We start from the raw sequence: 14,655 nt of genomic DNA, 5'->3' as shown, positions 1-14,655 counted from the left end.
CTATATCTGGTCTCCCCGGACTCAGCATTCACTATATCTGGTCTCCCCGGACTCAGCATTCACTATATCCGGTCTCCCTGGATCCTGCATTCACTATATCTGGTCTCCCCAGACTCAGCATTCACTATATCTGGTCTCCCCGGACCCTGCATTCACTATATCTGGTCTCCACGGACCCTGCATTCTCTATATCCGCTCTCCCCGGACCCCGCATTCACTATATCTGCTCTCCCGGACCCTGCATTCACTATATCTGGTCCCCCCAGAACCTGCATTCACTATATCTGGTCTCCCCGGACCCTGCATTCACTATATCTGGTCTCCCCGGATCCTGCATTCACTATATCTGGTCTCCCCGGACCCTGTATTCACTATATCTGGTCTCCCGGACCCTGCACTCACTATATCTGGTCTCCCCGGACCCTGCATTCACTATATCCGCTCTACCCAGACTCGGCATTCTCTAAAATTTCACAGCATTCACTAAGCTCTGGGGAAATTCCATTGCAAAGTGCACAGTCTATTTGTTTTTAGAAATATAACTCCCATCAGTTGTTTATATAGAAGCCATTTAGGACCTGAGCACAAACATGTCTCAAAATTTCTACTGCATGCATGGTGCAAGTCAGTGGTTAAAAGGACAGGGATCCCTGAAGTTACTGGATTTCATCTTTGAGTCCTCATGCACACTGGACATTTTTACAGCTGCTTTTTTGGGCTTTTGATGTTTTTTTCTACAGCCAGTAAACTCCCCAGCATGTTATCCTATGTGTCCATGCACACATAAACTGTAATCAACGTTTTTTGACTGGAAAAAACCCAGGACTAGTGGATTTCTAGAGGAGATGATAGAAAGGCAACAGTAACTCAAATAACCACTCATTACAACCAAGGTATGCAGAATACAAACTCTGACTGCACAACACATTGAACCTTCAAGCAGATGGGCTACAGCAGCAGAAGACCACACCGGGTGCCACTCCTGTCAGCTAAGAAAAGGACATATAGGCTACAATACGCGCAGGCTCACCAAAATTGGACAATAGAAGATTGGAAAACGTTGCCTGGTCTGATGAGTGTTGATTTCAGCTGAAATATTCAAATGGCAGGGTTAGAAATTGGTGTAAGTAAAGTGAAAGCATGGATCCATCCTGCCTTGTATCAATGGTTGAGGCTGGTGGTGGTGTAATGGTGTGGGGGAGATTTTCTTGGCACACTTTGGGCCTCATTTAAACACCATGCCTGTTGCTATTTGGTTATTTCCATTTTATCAGTATTTTGCTTTTATGCAATAACTGGGGATGTACCTTCTAAACCTTCATTCTTTGGTCTACTCTTTTGAACGAAGCTAATATAGAGGTGTTACTAAAGAATTGTGTCTCTTACATTATTATTTCATACTGTTGAAATATGTCTGACCCCAGAGTGTCAGAGGTGTCGGGAGGCCTGCAAGGTCAGGGCGACCACTGGGGAAAGCATTATCAAGTGGTCAGATGTAGTATATTTATTTCTCTCTCTCTCTTTCGCTCTCTTTCTTTTATTTTTATTTATATAAAATTCAGCGGATAGAAAAAAAACAGACATAATGCTATAATGATAAGTCCACTTTAAATCAGATTACCTAACTGCAATTTCGATTTTAGAGCTTCTCTGGAAATGTTCTTTGCGTTCTTTGACACAAACGAGACAAGATAATGTGCATATTTTATATTCCCCACAACCGTCAGATGCCGCAGTTCACCGTACGTGCCAAGGTCAGGACCGCACAGAACTATATTAAGTCATTGTTTGTTAAGATGTTAAAGTTTAGCTAATTAAAAGTTTTTAAAAAGCTTTTTTTTTATCCCAAAAGTTTGAATAAGATTCTACTGAAAAACATAGCAGAAGAAATATTCAAGGTGACTAGTCCTGTTTTGGTTATATATTATCCTTTATAATTTCAGTTGCTAGGGGATCTGGTAGAGTCTCCATGTTGGCACACCTGCTATGCCTATTATGAGAGGCTCCAACTAGTGGCGGAACTACCGGGGTCACAAAGGTAACTTGGGAGGGTCCCACGATGGCAGGAAGGGGACCCGCTGCAGAACATATGAATTGGTCCAACTGCAGGACTGTAAGGCTTGGTTCACACTGCTGCGACCCCAAAGTCATATGATTTGCTTGTGATTTCCTTGTGACTTGCTTGTGACTTTTGTGATATAACATTGCAGTCTATGGCACTAAAATCACACCAAAGTCACAGAAACGTAGTTCAGGAACCTTTTTGAGTCACATTGACTAAGATGGCCCTCTTGACGTGATTATGTTATGACTTGTCATGCAACTTTATGTGTCGCAAGTTGCAGAAGTGTGAAACGGGGCTTATAAAAAGCTCCCTAATGGGAGTAAAGAGCCCAGGGATCAGTGGGAAGGTCCCCAGGCCCAGAGGAAAAGGCCCTGGAGTAAGAGAAACAGCAGTCAGGGGGGCCCTTCATAGTTTCTTGCACTGGGGCCCTGAAGGTTCTAGTTACACCTCTTTCTCCAACCATCCCTGTACTGTGGTCTTTGGTCTCCACACGTGCTGTGTCCGTTATGAGGAATTCCCATCATCCCTGAGTTGTGTTCCTGGGGCTGCTTACCTGCTGCACCAATTAGGAGGAGCTCCCACCATTCCTGTGTCGAGTTTCTAGGTCTACTTACCTGCTGCACCCATTTCCCATCATCTTGAGCTGTTCCCAGGTCTACACACCCTCTGTGCCAATTATGGGCTCCAACTAACCCTGCTGGATATTTTATGTATTTCATTCCAGTTCCTGGGGCTGCTTACCTGCTGCGCCAATTATGAGGAGCTCCCACCATTCCTGAGTCAAGTTTCTAGGTCTGCTCACCTGCTGCACCCATGTCCCATCATCTTTGAGCTATTCCCGGGTCTACACACCCTCTGTGCCAATTATGGACTCCAACTAACCCTGCTGGATATTTTATGTATTTCATATCATGAAAAACGGAGGAAGTGGAGGTGGAAAACAGAACTGTGAGTGCACCTAGGTGAACACCTAATGTTCTCTGGTGGACAGGGTCATAGTAAAGAATTATGGGAGGGAGATCTCAGTGTTGGAGTATCTAAGACATATAAAACACCAGACCAGCTTGTATAGACCTTTTAAAAAAATGGGTTTGGCACTGACATCCTTTGAAAACTTCAATAAACTCCTCTAGGTGCCCGGCAAGACCCAACAGTTGCCGGTGAGCTTTACTACCGTAAATCACCCATTGAGTTATAACACATCTCCATAAGGTTCAGCACTCCTACATAACAAAGATATAAAATATTGGGCACTAAGTCAATCAAGTTCCACTTTTCAACAAAATATCAGCTTCAGTTAGGCCGACCCTTTAGCTTTTAGTCTTGACTGCTGTATATGTAGATGTGACCACCTGCTTTTTGAAATATTCCTTTTCTTTCTTCCTTGGTTATGTAGGACAATGACAGCTGCAATAACAACCATCAGAAGGGAGCTGTAAACTTCAACCCATATGAATTAATTCCAATACCACTTTTCCATTTTCTTTCTCCAAGAAAACCTGAGACATCCTTGGCGTTCAATGCAATGACCTTATACCAAACGAGATCAGTGTTTAGCCCCCGAGAGATGAGCTGGAAATTCTCTTAATGTCAGGATATAAATAGGGTGCAGGGGAAGCTGACAACTCTTTCAGCCTTTGGGCCACAGTCGCGCCTCTATAACCTCTGAGAACAAGTAGCAAATTCTATAAAATGCTTCCCGTCTCTTGCAGAATAAACTGCCAAAACATTAACTTAGCAATAACAAAGTGGACCGTAGCCCCTATATTATAGGTCTGTATTTTCTGTAATGTAATTTTAATGAAGTGTTTTGAGTAAATGTGGACCCAATCAATAAGATCTCATACTATAAATCTTTAACGTGTTATGTCATTTCAAAGATTGTTTTTAATCTTTTTTAAATTCACAGCTTTCATAAAAAAAAAAAAAATAGGGTGACCCTGCCATGAAGGTCCTTGTTACGGTTCCTCCTGTTATAGGGTTGCAACGTTCTGTCCTGTCTCTCAATTGAATTGTCACTCTGCCACTAGGATTGAGTTGAGATTATATATAAAAGCGAAATTTCTACCTATATCTTATATACATGACATTTTCTACCTGTCACTGGAAGCATCCTTAGGATTACCTTGACCATTATGGCCATGACCATATTTGGTCAATGATGTCACCACTATCCCTATCCATTCTCTTATATAGCTGATGACAGCTTTGGGAGCTGTAATTAGGCTAGTGGTACCATCGGGATTGGTCGTGTGGGCCAGGTTATCAGGCTTTTTTTTCGCAAGTCAGCAGGGGCGGGCATCGTAACTGACGATGGATCTACAAGGGACTCTTTCTGAGATTTTTATTTTTTTTACTAACGTTTGGGTGCCTTTCTTTTTAGGTTCCAACTTATTTTTGTTGATGAGTAGGGGTACAATGGAGGACAGTATCTGGGGGTCCCTTATTATTATAGGATCTTCCATATTCCAATAAACCCCCCATTACCCCACTTGCAGACCTCCACTACCACCAGCCCGAGTTGTTGGGATGAGGTGCTTATCCCTGTCCTCGTTTATGATACACAGTGCTTTAGCAAGCTAAATATCATCCATTTAGAGTTTTGATCTGCTTTAGAGAAAAGTTTCTATAGACACCCTTCATCCCATGGGTGGCAGATGTGACGATTGATACACCTCTCCCTATGGGTGGCAGATGAGAAAATAGATACCATTCCCCCCATGGGTGGCTGATGTGAAGATGGATGTCCTTCACCCAATGTGTGGCAGATGTGATGATAGATACCCCTCACCCCATGGGTGGCAGGTGAGAAGATAAATACTGCTCTCCTCATGGGTGGAAGATGTGAAGATGGATGTTCTTCACCCAATGTGTGGCAGATGTGATGATAGATACCCCTCACCCCATGGGTGGCAGGTGAGAAGATAAATACTGCTCCCCTCATGGGTGGAAGATGTGAAGATGGATGTTCTTTATCCAATCTGTGGCAGATGTGATGATAGATACCCCTCACCCCATGGGTGGCAGGTGAGAAGATAAATACTGCTCCCCTCATGGGTGGAAGATGTGAAGATGGATGTTCTTTATCCAATCTGTGGCAGATGTGATGATAGATACCCTTCACCCCATGGGTGGCAGGTGAGAAGATAAGTACTGCTCCCCTCATGGGTGGAAGATGTGAAGATGGATGTTCTTTATCCAATCTGTGGCAGATGTGATGATAGATACCCCTCACCCCATGGGTGGCAGGTGGGAAGATAAATACTGCTCCCCTCATGGGTGGAAGATGTGAAGATGGATGTTCTTCAGCCAATGTGTGGCAGATGTGATGATAGAAACCCCACAACCCTTGGGTGGCAGATGGGAAGATAGATACCATTCCCCCCAAATGGGTGGCAGATGTGAAGATGGATGTCCTTCACCCAATGGGTGGCAAATGTGAAGACAGGTACCCTTCACTCAATGAGTGGCATATGTGAAGATGGGCACCATTCAACATTTGGGCGATGGATATGAAAATTGATACTCTTGACCAAATGAGTAGCAGATATGAAGATAAATACCCTTCACCTCATGGCTGGCAGATGTGAAGATAGACACCTTCACCCCCTAGTGGAAAGTGCAATAATGCTAAGTAATATGTCATTGTATCACTTCCAGATACTGTATGTATTACCTCTTACAGAGATCCCAGTACTGACAATACCCTCATCTATGTTTCTTTTCAGAAGGACAAAGCCATCTTTGTTCAGGCATCATCCAGAGCCACCATCTCCTTCCTGTACTGAGATGCTGGCTTAGAGATGACAAAATCATGTAAATCCTGTGAAGTTCTTGACTGTTTTCACAAATGTCCAACACAGATCACCCCCTGCTGTTTCCTCTCACCTTGTGATCACTGGGGGAATGGAGATTGAGGAAATGCTTCCTCCTGCCTGGAGCAGACTGATGACATCATCCCAGTCCAGGCAAAGCCAATGAATGGAAGTCAAGGATGGATTTTTATTTTTCTAGAAAATAATATTGATAAAAGATGAGAAACCTCTGCAAGTGAATGACTACACATGCACCCTCTATGCCATCTGTGGGCAGCTGGAACTCGGTGGTAATGGTGGCAGAAAATGGGCATGCCAGAGCAGGCAGGACAGTATGCCCATCCACAACATACAGACCCTGTAACAGCACTAAGAGTCTCATTTAATTTTTTGCACAGCCTGCAGGGACAGTGGCAGCTCAAAGACCTGGAAAGAAAGCGCACACACCCTTTAACATAGTTTTTACCTCCGGAACTCGTTTTCACAGTCCTCACCCAATCAAATAATTCCCTTTTATCTTTAAAGATCCTCCTAAGACTTGAGAGACATTTCTGCAATTATACACCAGGGATGCAATTTTATTTAGTTTGAAATGTCACAACTAAACATCAATGCTTCCAATTCTTCATCTTTCCTTGCCAAGAAAAGTTCACATTTGAAGGAAAAAAAAACCTAAAGTTTTTTTTTAAAGCTAATCTCTGTGTGGTATGAAGTTTTTTTTGCTAATCGATTAAATATGAAAAGACGCATCCCTAAGCTCTAAAATTTGCTCTTCTGAAAAGAGTATTTCTAATTATGAGAACGTAATTTTGCCGTCTTTTGAACTCAATTGCTGTGTCATTTTTGGGCGATATTTACAGGAACGTTTTAAAAATGTTAAAAACGCTCGTTACCAGCATACGACTAATCCCTTTTTAAATTTTTTTAGGAACATCAAACACCTGTCTGCTATGAAATGGCCAGACTTTAAATAATTATGGGAAATGTGAAAACTTATCTTTACGCCACAAAGAGAATGTGAAACGTTTTTGAAATTATTTTTAACTGCTATGTATAAATTTCAGAAAATCTTCTTAAAATGGACATATCATTAGATATATTTTTAATGTTGAGTACAGCATGTTATGTAATATGTCAATGTAACACTTCCAGGTATTTATTACCTCCCTCAGAGATCACAGTACTGAAAGGATCTAGATAACCTCCATTTTGTTGATGTACGCCATTTTAAGTATTAAGTTAGCTTTTTGCAGATATATTAGAAGTTTAATGAAACTGTTTTAGTTGCTCAAGGATGTATCAACAAAAGATAACACGACCCTGATAATATCTTTGCCCGGCTATTTTTCAGAAAGCTAGCAAAAACAATTTATACCAAGAAATGTATATGTCATGTTTCATGTAGTTAGCTCATGATGGAAAGTTACAAGTTACAGTTTTGAAACTCGCTCCCCCCCCTCCCTTATTTTTTCTGTATCCTATATAATCTTAGTAATGTCTAATAAACTTTGAACATCTCTGAACATAAGCTGCCGTTATTTCCGTGTTCAAGGGGTGTTCCCAGAATTCTGCTGATAAACCAGGAATCTCTCCACAGACCGGGTCTCTGAAGGGATAAAGAAAATCATCCTTTCAAGTACTCATCCTAACAATGGCTTCATCTGGTTTTCTCTTTAGAACAGTGGTTTCCAAACTGGGGCCCCTGGTCCAGATGCGGCCCTTTGCTTGACTTTATCCAGCAATTGGGACACTATTCCTTCCACTGATACCAATGATGGGGCACTATTCCTCCCACTGATACCAATGATGGGGCACTATTCCTCCCACTGATGCCAAAGAGGCACTATTCCTCCCACTGACACCAACAATGGGATACTATGTTTCCCACTGACACCAATGATGGGGCACAATTCCTTCCACTCACACAAATGATTTGGGACTAATTCTCTTACTGACAGCAATGATGGAGCACTATTCTTCCTACTGACATCAACAATGGGGTACTATTCCTCCCAATGACATCAATGATGGAGAACTAATTCTCCCACTGACACCAATGATGGGGCACTATTCTTCCCACTGACATCAACAATGGGGTACAATTCCTCCCAATGACATCAATGATGGAGAATTAATTCTCCCACTGACACCAATGATGTGGTAAAATTCTTCCCATTGACACCAAAAATGGGTACTATTCCTCCCAATGACATCAATGATGGGGAACTAATTCTCTCACTGACACCAATGATGGGGTAATATTCTTCCCACTAACACCAACAATGGGGCACTATTCCTTCTATTGACACCAATGATGCTACAGCCTCTCAACATGTGACTTGCTACAAGTCCTTGCAAAACTGAAGCCATTGTTTCGAAGCATAATGGAGCATGTGGAACACTCATTCACAAAGCTCAGCCTTGAGTAGCCAATCACTAGGCCTGAGCACTGTCACATCAACACTAGCTGGTGCTGGAGTTTAGGATGCTGAAGTTGAGAGGCACCAAGAGAATGTGACTCAGTAATTGCATAAATACTTTAGGGTGGAGGGTAGCGGTCAGCACAAACCACCGTTTTGCCCACAATACCTCTTTAAGGAGTTTTCTATGTAGGGTTGCCACCTCATCCCTCTAAAACTGAACACATATTAATTCCACAGGTTCTGAGGCTAATTAATTGCAGATAAGGCACTAAGTTAGTTTAATTTCCACCTTAATCAGCAACAGAACCTGTGTAAGTGATATGTGTTTGGGTTTAAAAGGATGAGGTGGCAACCCTACTTCTATGGGACCTGCCTCCTCTGTAACTGGTTGTTTTCACACATCAAGAGAGGGTTGGAGTTTGTGGCATGGTATGGCACAGTACCTTGGAAACCTGAAGGGTGAGAGGTAAAGTCCTCAGTCATTAAAATGGGGGAATATGGCACCATTGGCTGTGCTGTCTATAGGGGCCATTAAAAATGCCTGGAGCCTAGGTCAGAGTCATTGGTCCTCTGTGCAGATTAGTTATCCTAGGGAGAAAATTCTCATGTGAAAACTATTATACTGTGAGATCTACACAAACTTTGAAATGGAGCATTGCTGTTGTTCAATCTGCTCAGCATAATGTTTCAGTAAAGGAATTAGAAGAGTTAAAGTGTTATTAAATCCAGACTGTTAAAAACTCTCATTACATGCTGTATATTGTATGTACGCTCACACAGCCATTAAAACATTTGTTTGGTATAGGGTGAACATATACCTGGTTGATCCTGCCTTCAGCTGTCTCTCCCATCTTCTCCGTGTCCCCACTGCAGCCTGAGATCATGTAGACCAGTTGTTGTTGTCAGGAATGGACTTGCCAGTGGTGGTGGGACTCACCTACCTTGTGGGCTGCAGTACCAGGGCTGGCCAGCGGGTGCTCTCAGCAACCAGAGGCTCACTCCTGCAATGAGCCATCACCTGAGGCTGATTACAGCAGGTGTATTTAAGGAATGGCCAGGCCTGTGATCAGGGCCTTGGTGCATGTTTCCCATGAGCCCCTGTACCTGCATCCTGTCTGCTTCCTGCCTGATCCTGATTCTGCTTTAATCCTGACTCTGCATGAACTCTGCCTGTCCTGACCTCGGCTATTCCTGACTACGCTTCCGCCTGCTCCTTGTACCTTGCCTGCCCGTTTGCTACCGACCCGGCCTGCCCGACTACGTTTAGTATTGTTCTTATTGTTATCTGTTGGAGGTTTGGTTGCACTGTGTTTATGTTTAGTCTTGCACTGCGTTTATGTATTGTTTAGTCTTTAATAAATTGTATTGTTATACTATACCTGGAGCCTGTGTTTACCTGTGTCAGTCCACACATTTCTGGTCATACCCGGATCCCTAACAGTTATCATCTACTGAGCATGCCCCAGTTTCAGTTTCCTTCTAAGCTCTTCATTTCTTTTTTATCTGTGCAGCTCATGTGACTATACAGTCACACATGCGTGCATATACACTAATGCTGCTAATACTTGTACAGTAAAAAAGCCTTGGATGCAGGTGCCATCAGAACAAAAAGAAAGCTAGTGTCAATCATCTCTGACTCCGCCTACACCATATTAATGCACATAAAATACACATTTGATGTTCAATAAAGATTTCTAAGGAACTGTAAAACAGTTTTTGGATATTTATAATTTAATTTGAATTGCTCTTCAACTGATCTGAAACTGTTTGTCTTAGTCATGTGACTGGCACAGCACCAATCAGGTTGGGCAGACACAAACTCATACTGTAGTAATAGAAGCCCACCCAAAAATCTAACGATATGCAGATACCAAAGAACGGGAAAGATCTTGTGACCACACACCAGAACCGCAGGAGTAAGGTACTTAAAAAAAACAGTGGCATGATATCTATGATTTACGTGAATAAAGTATGCCAATTAACACTTCTTTGTTTAGTATCACTTTATCTACAGATGTGTGGGCTTTGACCATTTCTTATGCACCATGATGAAAGAACACCCGATCTTATTGCAATGCAGAACAGTTGACATTGACTACAGATAGGCTGAGAATGGATGGTTGGTTGGGACCAGAAGCTGCAAGGGGCATAGAACGTGGGTGTAATTGACAGCAGAGGCGTCTTTGGTTTGGAAATTGGATGTTTTCTTCAAGGAAGCCCAGAGAGAGGGATATACTATAGGTTTACTCTTGTGGAATGTCCATAAACCTAAGTCCTAGTGATGGAGGATGGATTACTCTTGTACCGGAGAACAACAATAAATTCATTTTGGGCTTTTAGAAGGTGAGTGTCTCAACTTTTGTGTTTGGTGCCATAATTGCCCACATGGAAGACACATTTATTTTAAATATATTTTAAAAATATTCTTACCAAATATATTGACATATATTTGAGATACTACAATTTTGGCCGTATTCAATATATTTCAAAATATACCTATCTATATATATACAGTATATATATAGGTATTCTGATTCTGCACATTCCTGCGTTTTGCGAACCAATTTCGGGGTGTCGTTAACATCCACATCCACAGTGGTTCGCATGAACGGGATGCAATCATGATGCGGTGCAGAAATCGCACAGAAACCGGTGCAAATTTTGCACTGCATCAGTGTGAACCCGGGCTTAAACCCAACCAAACAGTTATTATATTGCCGCTTACCAAGCAGATATGATGGCTGCATTCGTTTTCTTTTTTTTAGGTTTTCATTTCCCTCTTTTCACCTAGTGATCTTGCCAGTTAGTCTGTTCTTTTTCAACAAAAACAAGCTATTCTGCATATGTAGCAATTATAGGGTTGAGACCAGGGGCGGACTGACCATTTGGAAACTCGGGCACTGCCCGAGGGGCCGGGGTCAGTAGGGGGCCCAATGAGATGCCTCTGGCAGGGGCGGACTGACAACTCATGGGGCCCCCGGGCAATAAGGGATCATGGGGCCCCTGTGTCATTGCCCAAACTCAAAAAAGCCTATGAAAAAGTTACCAGGGGCATGTCATGGGGCCGCCTACTGACCCGGGCCCTCGGGCAGTGCCCGAGTTTCCAAATGGTCAGTCCGCCCCTGGCCCCTGGTACCTTTTTCATAGGCTTTTTTGAGTTTGAGCAAGGACACAGGGGCCCCATGATCCCCTATTGCCCCTATTGCCCCCCATGAGCTGTCAGTCCACCCCTGGTTGAGACAAACCATTGACTACTGACAGGTGTGCCTAAAATGATCAGCTTGTATTTATTTATGTAAAACCTTTAGGCCAATCAGTGATCACATGATCGGGACCTCACACAGAGGTCCCGTACAGCGATCGGTGTTCCCAGGGAGCGTGCACAGCCTGAAAATGTGGGCGCCATTTATGAATGGCAACCCACTCCTGCACTGCTCCCGTCCGGCCGTTTATGTACTTGGGCCGGATGGAAAGTGGTTAACTTTGAATTTTCTTACTTATGTCTCCTTTTTTTCAGAAAAAGAGAGAGAGAGAAAATAATGTTTGGAACATAATCACAGAGTATGGAGGCGCAGCTACTGTGTGCAGACACTCTAACAACAAGTTGTCAACACGCTGAGTCTTGAAAGGATTCACAGAACAATCCAATTTGTCCATCTATTCACTGGGGCCCTGGCTGCATTGTAAACGTATTTAAAGATAATGTAAAACACGAAGGGTAAATGATACTGGGAATGCATCTTGAAATGTTCTTTTCCTGGTATCCCTGCTGGCCTCGCCTTTACGACTGAGGAATAAATAAAAAGTCAATGGTGGTGCAGTGAGGATTCCTGGAGATTCAGCATTCAAATCTGTTCTTGGATGACCGCAAAAGCCTACCAGGGATGGCTGGGGTCTTTATAGACTAACAAACATTAAAGTGGTTGGAAAGGCTTCATGCTTTCTATGCATTCAAGTAAAAAGCCTTCTGTGTGCAGCAGACCCCCCCTAATACTTACCTTAGCCCCATCGCAATCCAGAAGTGTGCACAAGAGCCTTGGCTCTTCAGGGACACTCCCTCCTCATTGGCTGAGACAACATGGGGAGCCATTGGCTCTGGCTGCTGTCAATCACAGCCAGTGAGCCAATGAGGAGAGAGAGGGGGTGAGGCCAAGCCGTGGCTCTGTGTTTGAACGGACACGCAGAGCAGCGACTTGGGAGCAAGCCGGTTTGGGTGCCCCCATAGCAAGCTGCGTGTTCCAGGGGCACTCAGTATTAGGGAAGGGCCAGGAGCATCAGCGGGGGACCCAAGAAGAGGATGATCAGGGCTGCTCTGTGCAAAACCACTGCACACAGCAGGTAAGTATGACATGTTTGTTATTTAAAAAAATAAATACATGTCTTTAATATTTTAAATCAAGTTTGTCATAAAGAAGAATTTCCGATATAGATTTTTAATGCATGGTTATGTTGGTCCAGCTTGGACCAATGTAACTAGCACCCTCCCAGTTAAGTTGCTAGGATATTAGGTAAACGTAGTTCTTTTTGGCTCCTCAGTGGAGTAGTTGTTGATTGCTTTGGGCTGTTCTGAGTCTCACAGGCTGCAGGTTTGATTACTTTCCCCTGCTTTCTATAGACTTCTGGAACTTAGGAAGTTGAGCAAGGCAAATGGGCAACCTTGAATATTTATTGGGCTACAGCCAATCCCTGAGGAGGTGTGCCCAGTAGGTGGTTGAGGAACGCAAAAATTGTCTAAATCCTGGAGCAGGGGGGAGAGAGTGCTGGGTCTAATCCTGCAGAAGGAGTCCCCAGACTGAGGGACTCTGCCTCTCTGGGCAGAAAGCTGGAGTTTGCTGCATGTTCATTGAGGTCCCAATTGTGGCATAGTTGGGGGGCATCTAAGTTCCTGGCCTGGAGAGCTCATTGAGGAGTGCCCAGTGGAAGTTGGAAAGGATCCGGCTGTCCTGTAGCATTGTGAACATTAAAAAAATTGCTGGTAGTCTTCTTTTTATTTTAAATAAGCATGGGGACCCCCCAAAGGTCACCCAACATACATAGACTCCTATGGCAAACCAGTGCAGGGATAGTGGGTGCCCCCTCACAATAAAAACAGCAGGAGTGCAGACCTAGAAACTCACCAGAGGGATGGTGGGAGCTCTCATAATGGCCATAGCATAGATGCAGACCCAATGACTTAGTGTAGGAATGGTGGGAGCACCTCATAATGGGAACAACAGGTGTGCAGACCTGGGAACTCACTGGAGGGTTGGTGGGAGCTCTCATAATGACCATAGCAGGGATGCAGACCCAGTGAATCAGTGTAGGAATGGTGGGAGCACCTCATAATAAGCACAATAGGTGTGCAGGCCTGGGAGTTCACTGGAGGGATGGTGGGAACTCTCATAATGGCCATAGCAGGGGTGCAGATCCAGTGACTCAGTGTAGGAATGGTGGGAGCACCTCATAATGGGCATAACAGGTGTGCAGGCCTGGGAATTCACTGGAGGGATGGTGGGAGCTCTCATAATGGCCATAGCAGGGGTGCAGACCCAGTGACTCAGTGTAGGAATGGTGGGAGCACCTCATAATGGGCACAACAGGTGTCACAGGCCTGGGAACTCCCCGGAGGGATGGTGGGAACCTCTCATAATGGCCATAGCAGGGGTGCAGACCCAGTGACTCAGTGTAGGAATGGTGGGAGCCCCCCATAATGAGCACAGCAGGTGTGCAGGCCTGGGAACTCACCAGAGGGATGGTGGGAGCTCTCATAATGGCCATAGCAGGAGTGCAGACCCAGTGACTCAGTGTAGGAATGGTGGGAGCCCCTCATAATAAGCACAATAGGTGTGCAGGTCTGGGAACTCACAGGAGGGATGGTGGGAACCCCTCATAATGGCCATAGCAGGGGTGCAGACCCAGTGACTCAGTGTAGGAATGGTGGGAGCCCCTCATAATGAGCACAGCAGGTGTGCAGCTATAGAAACTCAGCAATTAGATCTCTTGAACAGAATATCTAAGAAACAGAATAAACTGTCCAAAGGTTCAACTCTCCAGCATCCTCCAATACCAAACAACCAGTTTTGGGTAGACTGGCCCTTTAAGTCAAATTATGTCTAGTTTTCAAAACTGGTGCCAATGCAGGAGTGACCCCCCTCCGAAAAAAAAAACTCGTTCCTCGGCTCCAGATACAATGTATGCTTAAAAATAAAATATTCTGTTTGCATCTGTCATTCGCTCTGCAGTCAGTGTACAAAGTGGGAATTAAACACATTCTTCGGGGACTTGAGAAAGCAAAATTAAGTTGGCTTCATGTGGAAGGATTGGTAAAAGATCTGCCGGCTTTTTTGAGATTGCTGAAGAATCGCAGTACAAA

Source organism: Staurois parvus, unplaced genomic scaffold, assembly GCF_062004578.1.
Source record: "Staurois parvus isolate SC_StPar_1 unplaced genomic scaffold, SC_StPar_1.0 ptg001263l, whole genome shotgun sequence".
NCBI classification, from domain to species: Eukaryota; Metazoa; Chordata; class Amphibia; order Anura; family Ranidae; genus Staurois; species Staurois parvus.
Note: the sequence above shows the minus strand (reverse complement) of the source record.